Raw genomic sequence first — 27,930 nt, 5'->3', positions numbered from 1 at the left:
CTCACAAAATGTTTGGCTTTGTAAAAAAGAAGAATGGTAATTCATTATGTATTTTTGATCAGCCTTAATCTAATTAGAAACCTCTTTATTTATTCATGTCATACACTGTCGAGAGTGGTGGACAGCCACAGGTATTCAGGGTACTCAGGTGTCACTGCAAACAGCCAAGTGTTGGGAATTTGCACCTTTATCCACTCCCAGGACACTTTAACCAGGATAAAAGGCTGCCATGACCCCCTGCAAGGTGCGTGGGGATTTCCTGCTGCCTGAGCTGTGTGCTCCAGCACCCTGGTTGGGAAAGGAGGGGCTGCTGAGATTTAAATGAGAATGTAAACGTGCTGGGGGAAATACTCCGTTCTTTTTGTCCAGCTGCTGATTCAGGTAAAGGCAAGCAGAGCCAAACTTGGCCATGCTGGAAGTGCAGCAGCCACGGCAGCAAAGCCCCCTTGCCTGACCTTCCCTCCCTCGTTCTTGGAATTTGCAGCAGGCACATCCCTGTGGCTTTTTGTGCCAACCCTGTTTTTCCCTCTCCCAGGAGGACAGTGTGAAGCCATTGAAGGACAAATTAGCAGGGGGGTGTAAGACACTTCTGAAACCTGATCGGAGGTTGGAGATGGCACGAACCAGATAAAATTCATGTCGATTTTACACATTTTCCAATGAACTTACAATGAAACAGGAGCCCACACAGTGGGTGGTGCTGACAGGTGCCTCTGGGGATTGGCTCAGGCAAGGATACCCAGAGCAGGGAGATCAGGATCATGCCTGGTTGGCTTTGGAATATGTCCAAGTATGGAGCCTGCACAGCCTCTGCAGACAACCTGGGCCACCAAAAAAAGGAGGATTTGTATGCTTGAATGGAATTTCCTGTATTGCAGTTTGTGTGTTTTCCTCTTTGAAGGAGGTTGGAAGAAAAGGTGCAGAGCACAAGGGATGAAGTGTGACATGAATATCAGGGGTGCAGAAGGGAAGTGAAACAGTTCATCCTTGTGCTGGTATTAATTTTTTCTGTTTCATCCAAATGCATAGATTTTACTTCAGAAAGCATGTTACAGCTGATGAGATCCATAATGGACCCATTCAGGGCCATCTCTGAACATGCACTTTTCGCACATATAACAATGTACCTGAAATTTTGAAAGATGGAATACTCATTTGCCAATTTAAAAAGAAAATGGAGAGAACAAGAGAGAGAGGCTCATGGAGTTCTAAATCTTCACAGAAAATGGATAGAAAAACACAGGTGCATTCAGAATTATGTTGACATTTCTGAAATCAGAGATACGGTGTTTTATCTAAATTACACCAAAGCCCTCCAAGATAATGTGCCGTGTAATAGCTGCAGTTCTAGGCACTATTTCATTTTCAATTTTCTGTACAAAAAGCATGATTCTTATCCACAGTTCCAGTTCAGTGTTTGACAAAGTATTCGCATTGACAAAGTGCACTGTCCAGTTGCACCCTGTGTAAAGAAAGCCATATTTGAGGGGAAGAGGCTGCAGCTCCCCCCTGCTCTGCCCTGACTTTGCCAGCATTCCTCATTACCTGGAGAGGAGGCAGAGGGGCAAAACCCAGGGCTGGGGCTGGTGTGCTGTAAAGGGCCCTAAAGCACCACAGACCAGCAGAGAAGCTTGGAGTGCTGGGAGGAGGCCCTCGGGAGTCTATGGAGGAGCTGCTTTGGTGTAAAAAGCAGGTGAAAACCTGGTAAAAGCAGGTCCTGCCATGTGTCTGTGTACCCCCAGTGCTGCTGGCAGCAAGCGCATGTGTGTGGTGTGTGCTGGGCACATGTTACAGAGGTGCTTCCTTCTCCTTGGCAGCTGGAAAGGTATAAATCTCTTTGGCACCTGCTTGGCATCACTAGTGATGCCACTTGGTCTTTTCCTGGGAGTGACCCACCATGAGCTGTGGAGAGAGGATACAGGTGCACTTCACAGGTGTCTGTGGAGTGCAGGAGGTCCCTGCAGTACTGCTCTGACTCAGGGGTCCTATGCTGGGGGTGTGAGAGGTAAAATATCTACCTGCCTTCAGGAGCTCCCTCCTTTCTTGTGGGTATCCACGGGAACCAGCATGTGCTGGAGGCAGGATGCCCTGGGAGGAGCAATGGGATGGTCTGACCCCTTCCAAGTCCCTTGGCCCAAAGCTCTTGTTTCCAGCACTACTTGGCCAATATTCTAGAAAAGTTTAGCAGTGTAGGAAAGTTATTTCCCATCTGCAGGTGTGCCCCATGCCAGTGGTGCTGAGCGAGGGAACCTGGAGCCCGAATCAGGAATTCTGTTTAGTTTCCATGCAAAGAGCAAGCTATCCTGATGGAGCTGGCAAGGGGCTGCAAATAATTTTGGTGATAGATACCATGTGCTTATCTGAAAGGCAGGATTTCCAATCACATCCCCAGCTGTGACGAGATGGAGAGCTTGCTCCCTCTGCAGGAAACACCAACTGCATGGATTTGTCATCAATGTAGAGGCAGGAAATATCCTTTCTCCTGAGAAGTCTGCTTTGAAATACCAGTGGATGAAATCTGGAAAGATGTTATTTTTGGCACATATGCTGGCAAGTGAGTGATCCTCAGCAAGCCGTGGGTGCAATCCCAGGGATGGAGGTGGAAGCTGGGATTTGCAGAGTGGACGCAGGAGGCTGCAGCGTACCTTGTCATTAGCAGGGAAAGGAGGGTTTTCATGACAACCAGAAAGCACCAAAATAAACATTAAACTCTGCTAGGAAATGAAATTCAGGGGACATAAATAGTTTCCTTGGCAGGCCAAGAATAATGCTGGCAGCTCTTGGACTGGTTGGTAAGTGAGGAGTCAGAGCAAGGGAAGGGTAACAGTGGCTGTGATTATGGTTGCTGCTTTAACAAAAATATGCATTGAAGGTAATAAGAGCCTGCTTTTAAAATGTGCAGGATTTCTGTGTTTGGAAACAGAGTAAGGCAACCAAGGGTCAGAAGAGCCTTGGTGTGCATCTCAAAGGTGATCTGTCTGTATTCAAAATAAGTATGTCTGTTTCAGCTGGTCACTGGGAATAAATATGTATAAATAACTAAAATTGTGCTGGGGTTTTTGAACAAGATTTAGCTGGGTGCCTGTGCCCTGGCAATGGCAGCACAGCATCAGGAGGGGCAGCTATTGTGAGGAATAGCTCATTGCAGACAAGTGTAAGGGTCTTTCATTAATTCCTGTCTTTACATTGGGCTCTGATCCAGGTTCCCCTGGGATGGAGGAAGAGCTTCCCCTGGACTGGAGCAGGTGTGGGATTGAACCCTGCAAAGGGCCCACTGGAGGGGACAGAAGGAGATGGAAACTGCAGTATTTTGGCCCTAGGTATAAATCGTTCATAGTATTTATTTGTCTTTGTCATACATTAAGAGCCATGGCTGGAAAAGCGTGGCACATGTGTCAAGTAGTTATGGAAAATGCAGTGGCCACAGCTCATGCCAGCTTGCCCCAAGTTTAGTTTTGTGCATCTTGGACTAGTGCAAGAGCCACGTAACTGTTCACAGCCAGGGCATAGCAGAAATGCTTCTGCAGTGGAAGTTGCTGACTAAATTAAGGGAGCTGCTATTTTGGGGCAGATACTCCTTTCAATAAGCATGACAGGGCAGAGATCCCTGTGACTTCCCTTGGGGCTGCAGTGCCTGCAGGAGCCATCCCTAGGAAAGGATGTTAAAAGTGTAGGTCCTTCTGACCCTGCTTGGCTCACAGGCTTGGGTGCAAACTTGGAGTAAAAATACAACTGGTTTACTTGGGGAAGTGTCTCTGTCCCAGTGTGTGTTGTGATCTCTCTTTCATACTCTTCCCCCTAATTTTAGGGATAGGTTGTGCTCAAACATTCACAAAAGTAAAAAAGACGTGGAGAATCTCTGAGCAAAAATGAATCTGAGGTTTGAGTTTGTCAGGTCCTACCCTTATACATGATCTGAGGTCTTGTTGCAGCTCAGGCTTGGGGGACGTTTTGAACATTTTGGCTTTGACGTGCAGCAAAGAATGTTGTGTTTAGGGCAGTGAGCTCACAGCTGGGCAGGAGTATGTTCATATTCAGATTTGTCTCTTAAAGAAACCAACCGGCGTAAAGCCAGGTTCGTGTGTCATAGGGCTCTGGAGAACTCTTCTCTGGAGGGTTTGTACCAGTCTCAGAATCAGTGATGGCTTTGTTCCCATCATCAGGAAAAGGAGAGGCATAATGGGATGGCAAAATGATTAACCCACACAGAGAACTTGCAAAATTCTATCTCTTCTGGGTCATTAGGCCAGACACTTGTGCAGCCTGAAAAGCTACAAAAATGGCTTGCAGTGTAAAAGATGATACTCTTAAGTGTCTGCTATAGCTGGTACTCCTGTAGTACACTGTAATTTGATTTACTATTGATTTTCTGTCTTAGGGTTATTGGCAGCAACCATACTGACCCCTTGGTTTAATGCTTATTTGCGTGTTTAGTTACTCTATAATAGTGCAATAATTACCATGTAGCTACAGAGGAATTACATGGCTGTCTGTACTCTGTAAACCAGTGTCAACCTCCTCTGCAAACAAATAATTATGCAGCTAACATACCTGTCTAACTTCCCCAGGAATTAGCATAGAAACAGGAGAAATGTGGAAGATGCAGTTGCTGGGCGTTTAAATTAATTACTTACAATTTTTCTATGTAAAATTCTTCAGTTGCCTGATTTTATCTCCTACCATAATGTCAGACAATACAAACTGGAACCAGGAAAAACATTGCTATGGAATTAAGCTGCGGAGGCTGAGCTCTATAACCATCACCAGTGTTATTTCAGAGCCTGGTCATTCTGCAGCTGCAGGTTGTGGTCGAACGAATGGGAGTATTTCCAAACAACTTCCCATGTGCACTGGCTGCAGCTCTGACTCCTGCAGCCTCTTCTGGAAGCCGGAGGAAAGCCACGAGGTGGCAATGTGCACCAGGAAATAAAGGTGCCCGGCATTTTTCAGGGATCAGTCACTCAGCCCTGAGATGTGGCTGGATGGACACTTGGCCTCCCACAGGAGCTGCAGCAAGATTTCAAGCACTTTTACATTTAAAAATATATACATTTGGTTTCCTGGGACTGAAAAAAAAAACCTGTAGGGGTGAACATCTCCTCCTTGTACATTGTTTTGTGCTGGTGGATATCCTCAGTAAGTTTGTGTGTTTGCCTTAGGCTCAGATGCTCCCTGTGGATTGTTTGGAAAAAATCTTGCCTCATGTTTCCCCTTTCCTCCCTGGGGATCTGTTTTGGTTTCTATGCATCCAGCATTGCTGATGCTGAGGGCAGGAGCTCTCCAACTTCTGACCCAGCCACCCCTCTCCTTCACTTTCCCTGGCCTGTGGTGGGAAATGTTTGCAGAGCATAGTGAAGGAAGGAGTGCATTTCTGGGGTACAGCAAGACCTACTGGTGTGCTGTCCAAGCAATAGTGTACTGGTGATAGGGTCAAACTGGTTTTATCCAGTGTAAATCAAGTGGCTAGTCAGGATGATTCCCAGGGATGCTGGGAAACGGCATCCTGCAAGTTGTTTCCCCCAAAAGGGTGCCGAGTTTGTTTCCTGTTTTATTTCTTTGGAGATGGCAAAACGGGCTAAATCTAAGGGAATTCTGGGTTCTCCCAGGACCAGCATGTCCTTCGCTGTGCCTGCTGCAGCACCCAGTACAGGGGAGGGACCTGTGAGGTGCTGGGATCCTGGGAGGGCCCTGGGGGGTGATAGGGCCAGCTGGAGCAGCTCACCTGTGGCCACTGTCCCAGCACAGGGTCTGCTGGCCACCGGCCATCCCCTGCACCAGCCACAACCTGAGGAACACCCTGCACAAAGCCTCTGCTGTCAGGTCCTCCAAAGCACACCTACCTCATAATCAGTCTTGTTTCTCTGAGGGAAGGAGGATACTTGGCTCCCTGCTTTTCTTTATGAAGTCAACTCATTTATTTGCTCTTCAGAAAGGCTCTTTACAGCCCCTTCAGGACCACTGGTGTGTGGCTGTGGGATGGGAGACCGCTCCAGGGCCGTGTGCTGTGCCAGGACAGCTCTCCAGCAGCAGGGATATCTGCAGAGCAACATTACAAATCCCCATCCAGGGAGACAGCAGCAAAATTGAGTGTGACTGTTACCCATGTTCTCCTCACAGCCCAGCCTGAGGCATTCAGACATGCTGGTGCAGTGCAAGGGCAATGTTAATCTTCCAGCAGAACAAATGCTATGAGTTATTGCCTGGGGACTGTTGATTCCCCCGTGAACGTCTCCCAGACTCTGCCCAGGAGAAGCCCTGGCTGTTCTGCCTATAGGCACCAGATGGCATCATGGCAGAGCACTGGGGGCTGGCAGCCAGCACAGGCAGGAGGAAGCTTGGCTTTGAGTTTTTCTGGGCATGGTTCCAGGCAATAATATCTTCTCCTACCAGTTGTGAAGGATCTGAACTTTGGTTCACACCAGAAGCTCAAAAAAGCAACTGTTTAAAAACTTGAATCCCTTCTCCAGCTTTGCACAGTGCTTGAGGCTTCCAAAGTGGTCATGGGCTGCCTGTGGGGACATGGCATATGAGGGGACATGCCGTGTGAGCACAGCAGTGCCCTGGACTTGCAGGCCTTGGTGTGGGGCTGTGGCCTTCCCAGATGGACTCAGAGTGGGGGTCAGTGCCTGCATCAGTGTCACTGGTAGCACGAGACCGGCAGGGCTCTCAGGACATGCAGCACATCCTGGCCAGGAGGAGAGCAGGACTGAATACCTCAGAACGGCACTGAGCACAGTCTGTGCAGAGCTCTGGGCAATGCTGCACAGCCTCACTGGCACATCTCCCACACCCAGCTCTGGCCTTCTGCAGATGGTTCTGCCCCTCTGACTGCTCTCCTGTGGTTTTCAAAATGTTTTCCTTTTGCTGTTTGAACATTTTTGTGTGTAGTTGGAAGGCTTTGAAATGCAAGGTGGTGTGTCCCAAAAAGCATATAGGTGTTTGTTGTTTTTTTTTTCCTGGGGAACAAGTAATCCCTTTAATTTTGGTTCTCTATGGAGTGCAAAGCCAGGATTTTCCCTGTGTGGCCCCTGAAGGGGCAAGCAGAAGCTGCACACTGCCAGTGCATCCCCGAGCTTTCAGCCACTTAATCTGAAACAATTCGTTTTTCTGTGGGTAGATAAGGGTTCTGTTCAGCACAGGGACAAAGAGCAAAGCTGATGTTCTCTCACACCAGTTTTGTCCCATGAGAGGAAAGCAAGCTTCACCAGCCCAGATGATTTCCAAAGAAGTCACAGGGTTGGGTGAGGAAGTCAGAGGCGCTTTCCTGAAGAATAGAGCCCACAGTGTCTGTGCCGCAACACTGCTGTCCTTCTGTCCATCTGTCTGTAGCTCTTTGTTATGTCAACATCTGTAGCTGTGAGTAAATAGCAGCAAGGCAGAATGCAGCTTGTGCAGCCACAGTGCTGGTCTGGCGCAGGCCAGATGCTGGCCGGACTGTGCTGCCTCTGTCTGCAGCCATAGCCCGGAGCAGTGCATGCAGGAGAGGGCTCCCAAACCCCTTGGCCAGGATGAATGATGGTGCTCTATGCTCCATTGACTGGCTCCTCACCTGTGCGATCCACAACAGCCTCTGCCAGCCCTGGGGAGAGGCTGCTTGTATCGTTTTTCACACTGTTTCAATGGGGCTGAGCACCTGACCCTGTGAGCACAGCAGGATGCAAGTCCTTATCTTGTCAATCTGTGGAAAACATTCCTGTTTTCTCTTGTCAGCCACCACCATAAATCTTTTAGGCTATGCTGTTTTATAAAAATTGTGTTTATAAGTGAATAAATGCTCAGAACTTTTAGAAGAACTCAGCAGGGCTGGTGGTGAAGTGAAGGGGCTCAGTGATTTGTGTGGAACCAGGCGGGCAGAGGGGCAGGGCTGGGAGAGGGTGCTGCTATGAGGGGCTCTCACAGCCCCCAGAGATGCAGAGCAGGAGATTGACAGCCAGGGGCTCTCTGGCGCAGCAGCTCCCAGGGACGGGCTAAATGTCACCAGCTGTAGGAGGGACACAGTCTGGACAGCCACCTTCCCCAGCCATGTGCTGAGCACAGGGAGCAGCCAGATAGTGCTGGAATCACCCCGTGGCATTTTCCTGCTCAGGGACCTGCTAATGAGCAGGTGATCATCTGTGTCAGTGAAACCTCAGGGCTGTTTCCAATGGAAAAATAAGGTCACAGCTGCTTGCCAAGGAAGTATTGTTGTGAGCTGTTTGCAAGGCTGCAAGAGTAAACTTTGGAAGTTGTGCTTCATCTTTCTTCTCCATTGGCTGCTGTTGTATCTGAAATCAAAATGCTGTTTTCCCTGGAGCTGGGTCTGTCAGCCCTGGCCTCTTGCGGGCAGGGGGTGCTTTCCCTGGGTCTTGCAGTGTCAGAGCTGTTTGGTTTTCCAGGCTCAGCATCCCTCCTGTGGGAGTTCCCCTTCCATGTGGGTTTGTGTCTTTGCAGCATCCCAAGGCTGTAGGACAGTCCTGCTGTTTGGGAGAGGGGTGGGAGGCTGCTGATCGCACAGTGCTGAGGAACATGTTGGGAAAAGGGCAGGCAGTATCCCGGGGACCTGCCTGGGACCAGGCAGCAGTGCTGGGCATAGAGATGGAATGTCCAGGCTGAGGGCTGGAGCTTGGCTGAAACATGATCAGATCAAGTTTCGCCTAGGCCTGTGATCAAATGTGCCTGGGAGCTGTCTTTGAGCAGAACCACAGTGCCAGTGGCTGGGAGGCTGCTCAGAGAGCAGCTTGTTCCACACACCACAGGGCATGTTTGCACCACAGGGCATGCAGGCTGGACCAGCTGTGCCACCTGTCCTGCCTGGCCAGGTGGGGGGCTCCAAGGTCCCTCTGTGCTGCTTGTGGTGCACAGCTGGAGGGGTGGGCTTGGGTAAATGCACTCATGTTGCACTGTTTACACAGCACTTAGTAATTTCTGATAGCTAATTAGTGCTTTCTCTGTTTTGCTGGTTCTGCACTGATCTGATACACAGTACAAAAGACTGTACACATGGCATAGGGTGTCCTTCACTTTGTCAGGAGCCTTCACCTGTCTTTGTTCTGGTGGGTTCAGAAATGCTGCACCAGGCCCACCAACCATCTCTTGGTTTCAGCTGATTTTTCTCCTCCTTTGGAGGCTTGACAGTAGATTTTGCTTCCATTGAGCATAAGGGGAAGACTTAAAAGCACAGAGGACCGTAAGGAATCTCATTTCACTGGAAGGTTAGGTGCTTAATTGCCCTTTGTGCCATTAAAAAATCTCCCCATATGTGTTTTGTTTTGTTTGTGGGCTTTTCCCTCCACACTCAGGCAAAAATCAATTGATCAATGTTTGTTACAAAGTTATAAACAAACGTCTCCAGGCTCTTCGCTGCATTGATGTCGCACAGCGTGTTCTCCTCGCTAACAAAATTAGTTGCAAAGTCAGCAGGAGGTTGGGAGAACAGAGTGTGGGGTTTGTTTGCATAGCACACAGCCTGCATGCTGCTTAAATAACAAACCCTGCCTCACTGCACGCACATCTGACCAGGGGCTGGTTTTTGGTTTTGTTTTAGGAATTGTTGTTTGAATAAAAGGTAATTTACTGCCTTACTAAGGGGGAAAACAACAGTGTAAATGTGCAGTGGTGTTTTGCACACTGCGGGTTTTCAGTGGGGCCACAAAGGAGACGGTGTGCAGGAGACCTGTAAGCAGCCCAGAGGCACACCACATGTGGGCAGGGGCTGGCACTGGGGGCCTGGCTGGGCCCTGGGGTTGGCACTTCCACGGTGCCAGTGACACCGAGGTGGGCTGAGGGGTCACACCTTCACCCAGTGACACAGAGATGGACTAAGTGAGGTCCTCACACCTGGAAAACGGGCGTCTGGGTGTGGCCAGGCTGGGCACCACCTCCCTTTACCTATGGGTAGATGCAAAAGTGACTGTCTCTTGCCAGCCTTGGGTCATCTGGGCACACAGCCGGAACACCTGAGCATCTCCACTGCCTCCATGTGCTGCCTCCGTGTGCCTCCTGGACTCCTGCAGCCTTCATCTTTCTCTTCCCTGACTAAATTTCAGCCTTTTAAGTCTCGCAGTAGTATTAAGCTGTCTTATGTTTTGCTTCATGTACTTTCAATGTTTACATGTTGTTTCTAATGTATGGCAACAAATGTCTCAATGTTTACATGTTATTTCTAATGTGTGTATATCAACATTTCAATGTTTACATTTTATTTCCAATGTGTGGAAATAAGCATGTGCAGGGATGCTGTCACAAAATGCCATTATCACTTCCTCCCACCACTTTCTCCAGCATTTCTTGTGTTTCTGCCGGAACAGCAGGAACCCAAAATGTGCCAAATTAAGAGATATAATTTTAATTTATGGGAGTTCTTAACAGGCTCCTTTAGGTTCAGATTAAACCCGACTGCAGGTTCAAGGGAAAGTTTAAGAAAATCAATTTTCCCAGGCTGAAAAGAACAAACCCACTGCAGTGTATATAGTGCCCTTTGTTGCTGGAATCAATAGCTCTGTTCCCAGGACTGAATAATCACTTTTTTATATAATGTTAGTACACACACAGACTTATCTCCTCCAGACTTTGTTGTTGAACTGGCAGTAAAATATTTTTGACATTTAACAGTTTCTTGCTCTTATCCTAGTTTCGTTTTTCCCTCTCTCTGAGCCTTGCTCTGAGCTTGAAATGGGGCAATTATTCCCTGCTGTGGTGCTGGCATGGAGTATAGAGATGTTTCAAATTAATGTTTTCCCAAGAAATCCTAAGAAGTGTCAAGCATCACGGTAGCTGAATGCAGCATCATTTGGGTCTGGTTTTGGCCAGGAGTGTTTTCAGGCTGCCTCTTGCAGGGTGCTGGAGTGAAAGCACATGTGGACAGGAGCTGTGTTCTGGAAGCAAATGGTGCGAGGAAGAGCTGATTGCCCCTGCCCTGCCCCGCACCACGAGGGTGTTTATTCCAGTGAACATGGGCTGCAGGTGCTGTGAGGAGTTCCATCCCCCTTGCCCTCGGCAGGATTTTCCTCCCAGACATTCCCACCCCTGGACGGGGATGGGAGCATTCACAGAGCAGAGGTTACAGACCCATAGCAGGGCAGGTATGCAGGTACCTGGGTGCAGAGATGGGACAGGAGGCTTTTAATGTCTTTAATCTTAGTTAGGATATTGCAAATTGTCTTCCGAGGACACGATCCCTCCGATCCCTCCGCCAACCAGGCAGGCTCCGCCTCAGAAAGGCTGACAGGGACAAAGGGGTTTGCTGGCTTGTTTCAGTAATTCAGGCCGATTTCCACTCTGTGTTTTAAGCATCACCTTTCCCACTTACCAGCAGTAAGGCCATGATTAGGAGGGCATTGTGCGCGGGTGGTGGTGGCTGGTGCAGATAATGGTTTGACATTTCGGATCATCCACAGCTAATCAGCTGGACGTGGCAGCACATCGAAGCCGGATATTAGGGACATGTGGCTGTCAGTCCCCTTACTGCCGGGGCACAGAGCAGGACCAGGAGGGCTTCCACAGGGCTGAGGAGTGTCCAGCCAGCAGGGTCTGAGCTGTGCACCCTGCTCTGGAGTAGAGGTTGGGAAGCACCCCGGCTTCCCTGCCAGCAAGGGACTTGCTCCATCTCCTGGAAGGCTGGAGACCTTCCACCCAAAATAATGTGAGTCAGTGCTTTCCACAGCTTTCTGATGTTAAAAGGAGTGTTCAAAGAAGCCACATGCTGTTGGCAGTTTCTGGAATCTTCCAATGTCCAGGCCTGGGAGCCCCCCCAAAAAAGAACAAAAGGAAGAAATAACTGTCTTGCTTCTCAAGCCTCTTGCGTGGCAGAGTTGCTTGTGATACTTCTTAAAGCATTTGTTTTGAGCTCATTCACTGCTGAGGAAGCAGGATTTCTGCTGAGGTGCTGGCTGGGCTTGGGATCTGCAGCTGAGTGGGGAAGAGCTGAGCACCCTTTGCCTGAGCAGTGGGATCTGGCACATGCCTCTCCAGGCTCTGATTTTGTCCAGGGTGGGGGCTGTTGACAGAGACCTTGTTCTGAAGATTGCAGGGCTTCCTTGGGGCTTTGTCTTTCAGGAGCTTTCGTGCTGCAGAGCATGCCCAAAACATGCTGAACTGCCAGAGAGGGATGCAGGTGTGGTCTCTGCTAATCTCCACTTAAACCTTCAAATGATTGAAGTATCCAGTGTTAGGGGTGGCATGAAGAAGTCAATGTTGACTGTGGTTTCTCCAGTGCCCACTTATAGATAATGTGTTTTCATGGACACAGTTCAGCATATAAAAGGCAAGTTTCTACCTGGTTACAGCACCTTGGAGTAAATGATGAGTGCTGGGAATCCTTTTCTGCTTTATTTTTTTCCTCTTCAGAAACAGTGAAATCGAAGTTGTTTACTGTGGCTGGTGCTTCTGTCAGTAAACATTTGCTCAGCACCCAAGTGAGGTTTTGGAGAGAAGGTGGCAGATGTTTGCAGAGCTGACTGGGTGTCCCAGACAGGCTTTGTCCCCAAGCAGCAGCACTGCCTGTAGGTGACACTGGGACTGAGGACTGGCTCACCCACAGGGCATGTATTCTATAATGCCACTTTCCTGCTCTGCACAGAGAGGTGATGCTGTGCTACCTGGGTTGATGTCTTCCAGATACATAAAGGTGTTCCAGAGGTGTTTGGAGCTTGGGCTGGGAGAAAGAAACTATGGGTGGGTTCTGAGGATATAAGGAATGAAGATCTCTGGCATAGTTGGTGAGCAATCCCCTCCAGAGTGCCCTAACGTGTCCTATTCCATCGCCAGAAGGATGCCTGGATACCTGGACTGCTTTTGGCTGTACCTTGCTCCTCAAAGGGGTTCTCCCTCATGGGTGCCATAGGCAAATCACTTGTTAGGGAGCTGGCTGAAATCCCCACATGTCCTGGGGGGTTGTGCTGCTCCCATGCTCCTGCAGCCCCTCCAGCTCATGGAAATGCTTCTTACCCTGCACTGCCCTTCCATAACTGCTCGACTTCTGGGGAGAGAACAAGGAGAAATCAGCAATGACACATCTTTGTTTTCTGTGGTTTCTTCTCATCGGCTTAATTGCAATAACATTTATATCACATAATATAGTGCAGCAGGGTTGTAATTTTCCTATCATCCAAATTGCAGGCTGAAAATGCTGTTAGGAAAGGACTGTAGACACTGAATTGCTGCTTTCAAAACGACTCCTGTTAACTGACAATGTGACCAGCAAATGGCTCCCAAAGGCAGCATGGCTGGGAGCAGCCCACGGAGCTCCAGTCTGGCATGGCTGTGTGTGGCTCGGCACACGTGGAATAAAACATCCGGGCCTGGGAGCAGCCGTCTCTCTGCAAACACTCACAGGGTCACAATGGCATGCCAAGACCTGCTTCTGCTTCTTGCTGAAGGAAATGCAGTTGAACGGCGCTTGTGGAATTCAATTCCCACCATTATCTTCTGAATGCTTCTGTGTCCCTAAGATCCCCATCAGCTTCCCCGTTCCCTGGCTTTCCTGGGGCTGTGATTTTGGTAGTGGCCATGTGGGATGCAAGGGGCTTCTTCCCAGAGGTGCACAGCCAGCCAGATGAGTTAGAGACTCATTTGTATAATTTAGGTCCTTGGTGAAATGCCAGTGCTTCAGCTGTGACCTCTGAAATTCCTTGGGAAGCACTGAGAGATGGGCTGCAAACTGCTGGGCCAGTTGATGACATTTTCCTGTACCTATACCTCTGTCTCCAAATAGGCTCCAGAAGTCCAAATGCCAGCAGTGCAAAAAAGGGTTTCACGCAAATTAGTCCCATCTGGTACTGGGCTTTCAGAAAAGCTTGTGGGAAGGCGTTTTTTGTGGAAGGTGAGTCAATAGCTTCTGGCTAGGGTTGGTATGTTTATGTTTTTGAATGTTTTGGCTGCTAATAGAGGTTTTGCTTGATTTCCCTTTGAATAGTCCCACCATGCATCTGTTAACATGTGTCACAATCTCCGTCTTGCTTCCAGGTTTAGTTTCAGATGTAAGAAAAATAAAATCTGGTATTTGAGTTTCTTTTGAATTGTTGTATTCTGTTCCACACCACCATCAGAGTTTCTTTTTTCTCCTAAAGATCCCAAGCAGGGTTAGCGTAGCATAAAGCATACGGTGGCTCTTGCTCATGCTCCAACAGGTCTGTGAATTAGTTCTGTAAATGTCATTTAGTGTGAGTATTAAGCTCCTTTTGCCAGACAAAGTAACTAAATATGCTGGTAGTGAAGCCTTCTGCATGCATAATTCTGCCACAGAAAGCCCACAGAGGCTTTTGGTCATTTAAACCTTAATATTTTTCTTCCTTCCTTCCTTCCTTCCTTCCTTCCTTCCTGCCTTCCTGCCTTCCTGCCTTCCTGCCTTCCTTCCTTCCTTCCTTCCTTCCTGCCTGCCTGCCTTCCTTCCTTCCTTCCTTCCTTCCTTCCTTCCTGCCTTCCTTCCTTCCTGCCTTCCTTCCTTCCTGCCTTCCTTCCTTCCTTCCTTCCTTCCTTCCTTCCTTCCTTCCTTCCTTCCTTCCTTCCTTCCTTCCTTCCTTCCTTCCTTCCTTCCTTCCTCCCTCCCTCCCTCCCTCCTTCCCTCCCTCCCTCCCTCCTTCCCTCCCTCCCTTCTCCCTGGAAGAACTTTTTTTTTTTTTTTTTGCGCGTCACCAGAGCCAAGGCCCTAAAGTTTTGAAGCACCAGGTGAAAAAAGCAATTTCATGCTTCACGCCACCACTAATGTCCTGTTGTAATCTGCAGCCAGCAAGCCCCTTCCACTGAAGTTGGGGAATAATGAAGGATTTAACTTTGCACTTCTGACAAATTAGTTTGACGGGGGACAGGGGCACAACGAGGCCACTTCCCTTTGGGGCTGTGGAGATTGTCTGCACAGACAAATAAGTGAGCATTACAGGTGATTCCATCCCCACGCCGAAGCAGAGAGCTCCCATTTATCGCCATCAAATGCATTAAGCTGCGAGTCAAAGCCCTCCGCTTTCTGCTTGCTGCAAGTCTGGACCAGAAGACAATCAAGCCATAAGGGTCATTTTCTGCATGAGCTAACCTTTTCCTCTCATAGGGTTTGAAGCCTTTGTTGACAATGAGATGCTCAGTGGGAACATTAAATTAACACTTCGTATTCGTGGCTGTAAATTTACTGGCAAGCTGAGGAAAAGTCAGGGAAAACAAACACTCCATCATTTCTGCTTCATTTAGCTACTGAATGGGGACACTCTCACCTGCAGAGAAAAGAGGTCAGGGCAAACAGGGATAATTTTAATCTGACTCTCAGCCTAGTCTTTAGTGGCAGTGGATTGTGTTGCATTCTGCGCTGAAAGTAAAGGTGAGAGCGAGGTGAGAGCAAGAAAATGGATAAGTACTATATGAAATGCTTGAGAGACCTTGCCACGGGCAGGCAGAGAGGGATGGCGGGCCGGTTACTACGGAAACTAGCGGGCTAAATACTATTAATTTTGCAAACTACAGAACCAGTTTTCTCTCAGATAATGGCTACACCAAGATTTCCTTGTGCTGGCAAGGAGATAACGCTGAATTCCGCCACTGACAGCTTTAAAAATGAGCTGGTTTTCACTCTGATAATGATGCTCAGTGTGACTCCATCCAAGCCATGTGTTCCATGTCTCCCGACTCTTTCCCAGGTCATGGCGATGGCTTTCAGGGCTGCTGGGCAAATAATGCTTGTCTGCTGCAGCGCTGACTAATGTGACAGCAGTGGGTTGTCACCGGCTGTTAATGTGTGTGACATCGGTGGCCCAGCTCCCAAATGCTCAGGGTGTGTTAAAAATGGCTGCTTGCAGGTTTTGCCTTCTTCTGTCCACAGACAAATGCAATAAATTCTGTGGACAGGAAACCCTGAGTTCCACAAAAGTGTTTGGAGGCACAACATGTCTGACCCGCAACACTTGGATCTTCTGGTGCTGCAGAAGCTGTTTCTGTGAAAGAGCAGTTAGTAACAGGGTTTGGATACTGGAATTATCTTTGGTGGGAGTTTTTTCTCTGGCAGGAGGTGATGATCTTGTTAGGGAGCTGAAGGGGCCATGGGCTGCCCAGCAGGGCTCGCCCAGCACATCCCGCCGGCCTGGCCGAGCATCCTGGGGCAGCGGGAGGGAGGCAGGGAGCAAAGGGGCGGTGGAGGTTAAAACGGAGACAGTGACAAGCCGATAATGAGGAACCCTTTCAATAGTCATAATCTTTGGCATGCAAGGACAAACAGCACTGCTTTTGTTTTAAAACTCAGACTAACTTCTGGTTCAGGGGTAAAATTTGGAGTAACTTGGTGCAGCTGTGTCTCCCAGAGGGAAAAGCACAGGCAGGTAACAGGTGAAGTACAAAGCACGAGGTGACTGTCACCCATCTGTTCCTCTGATGCACATTTGGGTGGCTTGTCCTCTGCTGCAGTGTCCCCAGCCTGGCTGTCCATCCCCAGCACAGCTGGAGGCATTGCTAACAAACTTGTTAGGGTACTTGGGAGAAAACGGCCTTTGCCAAGAGGTCAAATTTGTGTGGACACACAACCCTTCAGGAAGGTCTGTGAGAAGAGACTTCCATGAAATGAGGACATTTTTGTGTCAGAGATGTTATGGGGAGTGGTGGTAAAGGGGTGAACTGCATAAAAGAAAAATATGATAAATTCAAATACCACTTATTTTTGGCCAGACAGCTTTCTGATCTAGTTGCAGAGGATTGCAATCCAGCAGTGCTACAAATACTTTAATTAGCTTTCCTTGCCCGCTGACAGGCTGGAATGAATGTTTGTTTACATCCTGTGCTCAGGAATTTCGAGTGTGGGCAAGGAGAGGAAAAAATGCTCCCCTGATGGTGAGAGGGGAAAGATTTTAAGATCCTGAAAGCAAATTAGGAGGAGGAGGGTCAATTAGCTAAAAAGTGTCTCTGAAGCAAGCCAAGCATGTCTGGTAATGCTGCCCCACAGCTTCCCCCGGTGCCATGCAAAGGGCAGCTATGACATGGGCAGCCCAAGAGCTGAGCTGCATTGGGAAGACAATGAATTCACAGATTGTCTGTGGACGAGGGGTTCCTGACACCCCCACCGAGGAGGACAGCAGCAGCACAGCATGTCCCCCTGCCCAGGCATTCCTGCTGGTGGCCAAGGAGATGAGCCAAGGTGCCCCACAGGCTGGTGCCAAGGAAGGGGAGAAGAATGTGGGCGGGCGAGGTGGGCTGGGCAGGGTCAGGGCATGGGCAGTGTCCCCAGGCTGGCAGACAGGGTGCCTCGCCTTGGCAGGGCTCCATGCTGGGGCCTCATCCAGGCAGGATAACTGACAGCCTTCCCCTGTCACTCCCCAGCTGCAGGGGATTCTCCCTGTGGTGGGAGAGAGGAGAATTCTCCATGGAGCAGAGTGTTCCTTCCTCTCTGCGATCCTGAGGAAAGGGGGCTGTGGGCTTTGGGGAGTGGGGTTGGGGAAGAGAAGCAGTGGGGCTCTCTGGTCCCATGCTGGACATGGCTGGATGTTGGAGATGCCTGAGCCAGCCGTGGGTGCAGAGCAAGTGTTGCTTAGCCTCTGTAAAATATTTCCATTTGTTTTACTTCAAAGATAAGGCTGAAACACAAAGTCCTGCAGTTCAGAAGGGAGAATAAAGAGGATCAGGCACAACCCCCACGCACATGTGATAATTTCTCATCTTGGCTTATCTTGTAAGAATTATAAGATACTGAGTAGGAAATAAATCATGATGTCAAGACCAAATGCCATTTTCTTGCCTGGCATGATTTGCAGCATCACAGTCAAACTGATAGATTTAATTCTCTGGCATAGGGTTCTCCTCTTTAATTGAATTATACCCTGGCGAGCAAATGGGATTCATTCTCTGAGATACAAGGAAATTACCATTTCATGAAACAATGCTTTACTCCTCGCTCACCTGCACAAACATCCTTCAGGAAAACTATTACGCAGATATCCTTGATTACAGACTATTGTTGCTTTTGATCTCCATTTGATGTAGCAGGGCCCGGGGATTGCACCACAAGTGCAGCAAGCATCTGAACTGTCTTAGCAGGGTTTACTGCCTGTTCCTCAAGAACCTCAGAAGGGTGTTTTGGTTCCAGTCGATTAAAATTCTCTCTGCTGCAGGTGGACAGTAGACAGGCAGGTATATCACTGCATCACTGGGTGTGTCACAGCATCTTAAGTCTCTCCTCAGGGGTGGGGCATTGCAGAATAATTAATGCTAATGACCCCCAGGAAGCCATTTCCTACTAAATTATTAACTTGGGTAATCAGAAGTGATAGAAAGATTTTTGTGCTCCCATCTGTGTTGCTGCCACAGCTGAGGTGGTGAGGGCTGCAGTTCTAGATCTGGAGTATTGACTCCTGTCACTGCAGCCACAGGCCTTTGAGGTGCATTCCTTGAATTTGGAGTGTTCAGTGGTCTTTGGAATTAAATCTTTCACTTAATTCCTGGTCCTCACAGTTGCGAAGAAACAGAGAGCCTTGAGTTCAAACCCCGGCAGGCAAGGGAGAGAAGCCAATCCACATAATCTTGAATTTCCAGCTGCAGCTGTGCTTTGGGAGGGGAAAGGCTGATCCCTGAGCCTCGTGTTCTTGGGGCCCTCTACACTGAGATGCTTCTGCAGCAGTGTTGTGCTGTCAGCTGGTTTGTGCAGGAAATACATAATGCTCTTAAAACCTCAGATTAATTACCTTGAATAAACTGGCCTTGACAAGCTCTGAAGGTTTTAAAGCCATTTTCTCTCAGTTCTGAGCATGTGCCCAGCACTGCAGGTCCCCACTTCTGGATGGGCTTGCTCAAGTGGCTTCTAGTAGTGTTTGAAACATGAGCTGGTGACAGAATTACAAAGTGGAAAGATGGCAACTAATCAGAGCACAGAGATGCTGTTCCTAATTAATTTTCCAGCAGCAGTGGCTGATCTGTGCCATTATTGACAAACTTACTAGTGCTGTTTGCAGGAGTTGAAACAGACACACAGAGCTTCCCAGGGAAAACAGTGCCACTACCTCACCATCCTCACAGGGAAGGATTTCTTCGTAATACTGGAGCTTTTGAACCCATAAGCTCCTTCCTGGAAGAAGATTTTGAATCCAAACTGAAGTGCACCAGCCTTCCAGCTGCTTAGAAGTCCAGGGAAAAGTGAAATATTCTTCCATTTGAGATCAGTGGAGGGCACTGCTGATAGTAGTGGTCCAGCAGCTGTCCAGAGCTTTGCCGTGTCTCCCCTTGGCTGTTCACAGGTTTGGGGAGCCGAGGGGGCTATGCTAGACCTGGGATGCAGCAGAGGCAAATCCTGGGGGCTTTGCTGTGGCTGGCCAGGCCCCGCAACCCACAGCCTAGTGCTGGGATTCTGGGCAGTGCCATGTCCCTGTCCTGCAGGAACCATGTGCTGGGCTTTGAGAGCCACGACTGCCAGCATGCGCCGATGTCTCTGTTTGATTCCTGACAATAAACCTGTGTTTGGCTTTCAGGCTAGGAACAGCCTTTGGAGAGAGATTGGGCTTTGGCCGGGGCTGAGACATGAATGGCTCCAGCCAGCCTTCCAAGTGAGGAAATTACATTTTGGGGCTGGATAGTATTAGAGAACCAGGCTCTTTGCAGCCAGTGCGTTCTCAGAATTGAGCAAACATTCATTTATGCCCCTTGCCTTGACCAAGGCTTAAGGGCTCGTCTCTGCTCTCGTGCAGGGTCCTGTGGAGCTGACAGGGAGAGCAGCCCCTTGTAGGCCTGCTGTACAGTGAGCAGCTGATTTTCAAATTTGCGTCTAAGGGATGAAAAGAAAATAAATTTTGGCTGGATGCACATGTCCTGCAGTTAATCTTTCACACTAATGTGAGATGACTGAGAGGTCAGCTGAAGGTGGGATGGTTTTTAATCGCTGTTCATGTTCTGCCTGGCACCAAGGCCTTGGGGTGCTCAGATCCTGGATGTGGGTGGGCAGAGGCAGCATTTCTAGAGCAGGCTCTGTTCAGTCTCTGAAGGAATGCAAATTGCTCCACTGCCAATGTTTTTCCTCACCATCCAATAACTTTGTAATTAATGTGTTAGCTTGTTGCCAATTAACAGGCAAAACAGTCTTGGCTGCCAAAAGTTTTTCTACTCCCAGTGTATTCCCTTTTCTCTCCTGCCTTTCATCTCTGTAGTGGGAGGCATACCTCCACTCCAGCCATCTGCCCCTTCGCTCCAGGAACTGTTGTTGTAGCTCCTGGTCTCCTCCTTGCCTCAGAGACAGCCCTCTTTGGGCTTGCCGTACTGCTCCAGGAGTTTTCTTCCTCCCCGCAGCTCTGATTCTGCTTTTCTTCCCTCTTGGCTGCTTGCCCAGCTCTTTGGGATCATCTCCCTCTGTTTCAGACACCCAAATCCTGTTGCTCCACCTCAGACTCTCCCCTCCAGCTCTGCTCTCCTGCTCTGTTTCAGCACCAATGTTCAGCACTCAGCGCATCTCATACAGCCACCTCTTTATTCTCTCCATATGTGGGGTGTGTGTTTCTGGCAGGATTTATATAAATTCTTATTCGCTGCCTCCATAAAATACCCATTCAGAGTAGGGCTGGCTGGGGTGACCCAGATGCACAAGAGGAAATGTTTCATATCTTGAGGAGCACCGTCTGTGCCCCCCGGCAGCCCCTCCTGCCCGCCTATCAGATGTAGGGCTTAATGGGCTTAAGAATTAGAGCAGCTGCTTGGTGCAGAATTTATTGACTGGCTGTGCATAACGAGGGGAATTAAAATCCTAGTTGGCTGAGCCGCTCCCCGTCACTTGGAGAATTTTTCGTTTTCTCAGGGCTCCTGGGCTCTTCCCTCCCTCCTGCCTTGCTCAGGTTGATAACCTGCCTAGGGAACCCTTTAGGTTGGAAAGGGCCTTGAAGGTCATCCAGTCCATGTCCTTGGGGTGGTGCCACCCTCTTCCCCAGTGGTGTCCAGGAGGAGGCAGTGGTGACAATGGTGTCTGGTGTCCAGGCCCTGCTGGAGTTAGCCACCTGCTGCAGCTTTCGGGGGAGGAATATTTAGTGGATTTCTTGGTGTCACCCAGTGCTGTGCCAGCAAGGCTCTGTTGCACAAAAAGGATATTACGTGTGCCTTGTGTAGATGTGGCCATCAGGCCTTCCTGCTGCGTCTCCTGGGAGCTGGGACCAGGCCTCTGCTCTGGGCTCTACTGCAGCTCCCAGAGACCAGGAGAGGCTTTTCCTCCTTCATCCCTTGCTCTCAGAGAGCCTGAATGGGCACGGAAATGGCCTCACTTAAGGCTATGTCTCATTACTACATTAAGTCAACAACCACTTGAGTATCCAAGGATTTTGATCAAAGCTAGATATTGAAAGGGGGACAAAGAGCGGCAAACTTATTTGACTTCCACTTACTTCCAGAGCCTGTTGAGCACTCGGCTGTACTCCTTGCCAGCCTGAAGTGTGTTCCTGGGAGAGCAGCCACCTGCTCTCCATGGTCAGGAGTAAGGCTTCAGGCTGAGGGGAGGGAGGGCGGCCAGCTCCCTGCCTGTGCCTCGCCTCTGACACCCAGCGAAGGAGAGGGGAGGTGGCCCCTGTCCTATCCCTGTGAACAAGGGACTCTGTGGTGTGGCTGTCCTGCAGCCAGAAGCTCACAGGGATGCGCTGGTGGGATAGGCACTGAGAGCTGCTAAGAGCTCAAGTGTGGTTAGTCCAGAAAAAGGCAAATCTAGATTCCTGCCTGCTGCTTGGAGTTCACTTGGGTCTCTTTAATTCCCTTTTCTTGGAGTGAGGAAAGGCAACAGCTGTCTGGCTTTTCCTGCCTACCTGCAGCATCCTCGGTGGATGTGAAGAGTAAGGAGGTGTTGCTAGATGGACATGAAAGAACCACACTCACGCAGTCAGGTTGTAAGAGCAAAAAGAGAGTCGGTTTATATTTCCCTTGGGTTTATATAAACCCTGGACAATCACCAGAGATTGGAGGATGAGGTTGACACCTCTTTGACCCCACTGGTCAAACTAGAAGTCCATCAGTTGTCCTTCCTCAGAGAGGAATGCGAAAACATCCACTTTGTTTATGTTACAATCCCTAAGAAACTCCAGTACAAAAATGTAAACATCAGAAGGCTGTAAAAGATCAGGGCGACAAGGAGGCAGGAGGAGTTCCCAGTGTGAGCCTCAAACTGGGCCCAGTGCAGGCTCCTTGGGGGCCTGCTGCAGGTGGGGTTTGCCACCAAAGGAACTCTAAAATTTTGGGCATCCATAGTGCTGTGCCACGTTCCCCATCTTTAACACGGACAGTCTTCTGCCTCCACCAGCTTTGTAGAGGCTGTGGTCCTGCGATATGTCAGTGCATCACCGAGCTGCAGCAGCACAGTCTTTGGGATTTTTTACATGGAAATCGATCAGGATTTCAGATTCTGCTGGAGGCAGGACTGAGGGGGTTTTACTGCAGAGTGTGTCATGGTCAGCCCTGTCTCCTTAGTGCTCTGTACCTAATGACGCTGTAATAAAAATAAAAGTAATCTACAGTAAATGTATCCTGTGTCCTTATTTAATGATAAAACCCCCTCAATACAATGAAAATAAACTGTTAGTGAGTCTCAGTAGTGTCTACAAAGAGGGTACTATGTCTTGGATTAATATGAAGTCCCCTCCAACAATTCTGAGCGTTATTTGCAGAGGGCTGAAAAACAGCAAGAGGAGCAGCAGCTTTCATGTGTTTGGTTGTTTTTTTTTTTTCCTTGCAGGCACGTCTGGGCATCATCACTCCGGGCTGAATCAGATCTAACTGAGCATTCACCCTTCTGTCACAGAACAAGCAAAGGAAGCAGCAAGGCTCAGAGGTACTCCTGCTTTGCATTAAACCACACTTTTGTTACCATCCTGAAAACCCTTTGGAAATATGAAAGCAGAAACCTATTCTGACTGCGGCTGAAAGACCATTGAAACCCAGAGAGCGCCCAAGTTTAACGGGGGAAGTCATGGTGAAGGCAGAGTGCAGCATGGGAATTTGCATTCAAGAAGGAGGAAAATGAGGGATTTGGGCAGAGAATAACTGATAGGTGCTGTGAATTCATTAAAAATGGGCTATTAAAAATACACTACAAGGTTCTGGTGACAGACCAACAAAGCTTTTTTCTTCCCCTTCATTGTTTTACTGTCACAGGATCCTCACAATAGTGGATAGTTTAGCCTTGTACTCCACGGTTCGTTATCTATTCTTCTATTTATTAAGGCATTCTTGGGTCTTAGTGATGTGATAAACCATCCACGCTTTTCTTTTATGGTTTAATAGGATTCTTCTGGAACCCCTTTCCATGTTTACATAACCTTGCAATTCACAGTTATCTATCATTTATTTCCTACTTTGTGCACCCTTGATAAAGCTGCAGCAGCAAGGGGGCTGACCCTCTGCAAGGGAAGGAAGGAATCCAGGTTTGGAGCCCTCCATCCCACAAGAAGATGGTCTAGGCTCATGAGGGTCTCCAGGAAAAGGGACAGGGCACCCGTGAGTCTCCAGTGCCAGCCCGGGCCCCGTGGAGGGGCTGAGCTTGACTACAGTGGGAAATAAACAATCCAGTGCTTTCTCTGGGAAACTCCAGAGCTCCTTTTGAGAAGCTTGGCTGCTGGGACGATTTGCTGCCCAGTGGAGCTGGGGTGGAAACTTATTTCGTTAAACAGCCTTTAGAGAATGGAGCACCAGTGTCACTGCAGGGCTGCTCTCCATCAGAGGCAGAAAATCTAAATATGTCATCTAAATATGACACCAAACCTTTATTAAGCATACCGGGAAAGGGATGCAAGACCTCATTTATGATTTCATTCATAATCCCTTCAAAATGAGTTGGTACCAGTATGTGATAAGTGGATTATGTGTTAGGCCGAAGTAAAGCCAGACACAATTAGTGCTTTAATAAACTGGTTGTATGCATTACTAACAACTAAGTCATAAGGGAACTGGTGTATTTACAAACCCTAATTAGTAGTTTGTTACTGTGATACCAGATTTAAACAAATCTGTAGCACCACTGACCATCTGGGTTAGAAATCTCTGTTTTGAATTTAATTAGGAAATAGTTGTGACAGAAAATTGGTCCTTATTAGTTAGCTAACGATCAGCATTGCCCTAATTGAAATGAAGAACTGGCTGGCGGGTTTGTGAGACGTTTAGATACAAGCAGAGACAATCAAAAAATATTCTCTCACTTAGGACTTTGTGAGCTGCGATGATTGATTAAATAACATCCCTCTGATATTTTAGCAGCTAAAATGCAAATGACCCAGTGATGAGTGTGCACGACAGAAAAAAAGCCTGGCAATTAGAGCTGTGCATTTCTGGGTGTGCTTTTAAAAATGGTTCTGTGGGACCTGGCCTGGTGTGGATGCTCTGGGGGCACTGGCTGTGCCTTCACTTCCACCTTTCTCCCCTCAAGCATCCTCAGGAAGGTCATCACCCCTCTTGGAGCAGGAGCCCAGCTGCTTTTCCAGTCCTGGTGCTTGCTTTCCCAGAAAGCAGCTCAGCCCCACCGCAGCACAGCCGGCCCGGTTCTAGCACCCAGTGCTTTGGGGGGAGCTGACTGCATCCAAATCCTGCATCCAAAACCTGCCCCATCCATGCCGAGCAGACAGCGGGTGTTCAGTGGCTGATCCATCTGGGGAATGACATCTAGATCATTTCTGGAAGCACACTCAGGGTAGAAGTGAACATCCCAGCCTTGCCATCAAAATACAAACAGGCCCTTTAGGACACAGGCTGCAGTTTTTAATTCATTTGTGCTTTCTCCCTTTAGGGTTCTCCACAGGACTTGGGGTAGTAGGATTCCCAGTAACATTTCTAGGTGAAAGGAAATACATGTTGGCAATATCACCCACACCAGTGCTGCTGTTGGAGCATTACTGGATAGTGAGGAACTCTTTCTGTCTTCAACAGACAATGAAGTTTCTGTTGGGGCTTTAAATCACATAATGTTGAAAGGAATTCCCGGACGGCTTCATCAGTCACTGTGTAAGATTGTTAGAGATCTCCACCAGCTAATAAACTTGATTTGGGGTTTGTTTTGCTGGCATTTGCACAAACCCTTTGAGAACTATAGTTACTGTATTCCCATACAGTATCTGAATTCCAAGTTGAAATGCCTGTTTCCCTCTCCTCCGGGAGGCGAAATAAACCTTTGCCATAGAATATGAATGTCGGTTGTTTTTCTTGGTAAGCTGGTGCATTATTATTTGAGGAGATACAGTGTTTGACAAAACCATTTATTTTGTTTCAAATATTTTATTGAGTAATAAAACTCGTATGTGTTGCTGCCACATGGGAGGATTTGTGCCTGTTAGGCTCTGAGGCAGGCGGGTGAAGGAATGGGGCCGCAGCCCCGCCATGTGTCCCTTGGTGCTGCTGTCCTGTCCCTTGGCTGTATCAGGCCGAGCTGGAGGTGTAGGGGGCTGAGCTGAGCCCCCAGCCCTCCCTGCCCCACCCACCAGGGTGCTGCGGGCTCAGACAGCCACATGGGAAAATAAAGGCTGTGTTGTTTTGTGGGCTGAGGATTTTTTTTTCCTACCCGTCACTCATGAGTTTATTATGAATGATCCCTTTTCACAGATGTTCTCATTCTGAATGGGGAAGCAGCAGTGTCCCAGTCTGGAAATATCCCCTTTGACAGAGCCAAGTGCAGCTGAAGGAGGCTGTCAGCCAGGCTGCGGCTGCCTGGCCAGCCGGGAGCCCCTGGCCATGGGCTCAGGCCGGGGGGCTTGGATTGCCAGCAGGGCCAGGCAGGCGGAGCACAGCCGGGCTCTCTGGGTGCAGACTCATTCTTCTCCCTGCCCTGCCTCTGAGCTGGGGTTCAGCAAGGCTTGCTTCAAACCCCTCTGTGGTTTGCTCTTTTCCCAGGCTCCTTCTCCCACCCTTAGTGTCTCTCATCTGAGACTGGACCAAGGGGAGTTCTCTTCCACCCCCAGGCCTGTGGACGCGATGCCCTCTGAGATGTCTGGAGCAGCCAGGGTGGGAAGGGGTTTGCCCAAGGGGAAGACAAAAACCCCGGGTTTTGATTTTTTGCAGTGCTCTGCTGCTTCATGTCTGTTTTACACAAAGATGTTTGCTTGCAGGGCTCATGGCAAGCAGAACGGTTTGAGTTCTTCTGTTTTAACACAGTCAAAAGTGTCCTTTCCATGGGTGGCAGTGCACAGGAGGCCCCATGAGTATCCATGCAGATGTGCTGCTGGAGCTGCACCTCAGTGCTGGTGCTGGCAGCTCCTGGGGCCGCCAGAGCTACCTTGTCCTTCACCCACCAGGGACTCAGGAGTGACATTGATGGTCTGCAGCAGGAGCCCTCCCACCCACTCCTCACCAGCAGTATGACAGCTGCCACCGAGCTTTCTGAGGGGGGTTAGGGTTTAATGCCCTGGAAAATCCAGGACCCCGTGGAGCATGCAGAGGATTGGCAAATGGGGTGTGCTGGCAGGCGCGTGTCACCCGCAAGGTGCGCATGGAGCCTCTGCTGTGGAAAGTAGCATGTGGTGCTGCCATCTCCCCTAGCCCTTTGGCTCAGCCCCCGGATGATGTGACATGTCCTTGTCCTGCAGTGTCCCTCATGCCATTTGCACGCCCTGGGTAACGCAGGTCATTGTTCTGCAGTGCTGAGGCCCAGCCACAGATGTTGCTCAAACATTTTCAGTGTTTCTGGTGCACGTTTAGCATCACTTTCACCTCAACCCTGAAGCAGTGGTTGCTCCAGCCTGGTTCCGGCTGGCCAGACAGGAATGGGGTGTGCAGGGACTGCCACCTGGGCACCAGTCATCCTTTTGGGGAGGTTTGAAAGCATTTCCTTAGGTGGGTCCCTCGACCCACATGCTTCACTTCCATATCCATCTGCCTAGCAAGGATGGCTTCAGGCATGTTCTGTCACTGTGGGGGGTCTTGGCCACTGCCAAGGTCATCACCAGTGGGTGTGGGGACTCGTGACTCACCTGGGAGATGGATGGAGGCATCGCTTTCCCACAGCGGGTTGGTCATTAGTCCTCGCTCTGGAAAGGCTTAGCAATTTCAACCCAGTAAATTATGGGCTATTCCTCAAAAAAGTGGATAAATAAATGGGGCTAGAGCATGTCTTTTTTGCCCTGAGCTTTGGCTTATTGATTTGGACATATTTCCAGGCCGGGAGTAATCAATTCTTGGGCAGAATAAAATTATTTCAGGCAAACTCTTCAAGTGACTCGTCATTAATTTGCCTTTTGCCAGCGCTCGGCATCCTTGGGGGCAGTGCCCTGGGGATCTCCCGGGGCTGCCAGGAGGGAGGGCGGGGGCCTCCGGGGCTAATGAATGCGCTGTGTTTGCTCATCTTTACAGAGTCCCTTATTACTGCTAATTGGGAGGGACAGTTCAAACAGGCACAGAGGAGCAGTTGTCGCGGGAGCGTGACTTGCTTCCCAAGGAGCGGCCGGGAGCCCCGCGCCGGGCCGCATCCCGCCTTTGTCGGGGACCCCTCCGGAGCCGAACAGCGTGGGCAGCACGGGGCTGCTCGGGCGCCGCAGACAGACAGACAGACAGGTGTGCGGCTGTCCGCGACGCGGAGGAAGTCATCACCGGCTGACGAAAGGGGTGGACTGCTGGCTCCGCGCACGGAGTCGGGGATGTGCTCCGCTTTAATGCGCCCCGCCGCGCCCGGGATGCTGCTCCTGCAGAGCCCCTGGGGTCTGGGGGGACATGCTGTGCCCTGACTTGTTCTGGGGCTCCCTGGCAGGAGAGAGATCTCGTCTCTCCCCGTTATTTATACCTTAAAGTTTTCTCATCCAAGCTCATATTCCTTCATTTATTGCTGCTTTCCCTAATTAAAACCGCTTGGATTATTCCCCTGCATGCCGAGGGCTCCTTGCAGCTGGGTACCGATTCCGTTTCTACAGCACGATTGACCCACTGCACTCATTTTTCAGAGATGTTTTTAATGTTACTTGGGGAAAACAGCTAAGCGTAAATGTTTTGGAAATAAGAGGAGGATGGGCTTTGTTTCTCTGCCACGTTTCGAGTTTGTAGTGCTGGACAGCAAAGGGGAGTGGG

General features: G+C 49.3%; 1 long non-coding RNA gene across 1 annotated transcript in view; it reads left to right on the top strand.

Moving 5' to 3' along the window:
• The window catches only part of LOC136286441 (uncharacterized), a 53,106-nt gene that overhangs the window by 6,703 nt on the left and 18,473 nt on the right, over positions 1 to 27,930 (top strand). Inside the window, exon 2 of the long non-coding RNA XR_010719907.1 lies at positions 22,628 to 22,723. This is a non-coding gene — a long non-coding RNA (uncharacterized lncRNA). The remainder of the gene's footprint in view (positions 1 to 22,627; positions 22,724 to 27,930) is intronic.

The sequence above is a fragment of the Chamaea fasciata genome, unplaced genomic scaffold, assembly GCF_029207755.1.
Source record: "Chamaea fasciata isolate MVZ Bird 193981 ecotype frontalis unplaced genomic scaffold, bChaFas1.0.hap1 SCAF_3, whole genome shotgun sequence".
Lineage (NCBI taxonomy): Eukaryota > Metazoa > Chordata > Aves > Passeriformes > Sylviidae > Chamaea > Chamaea fasciata.
The sequence above is the reverse complement of the archived record's forward strand: the minus strand, read 5'-3'. Positions and strand labels throughout refer to the sequence as shown.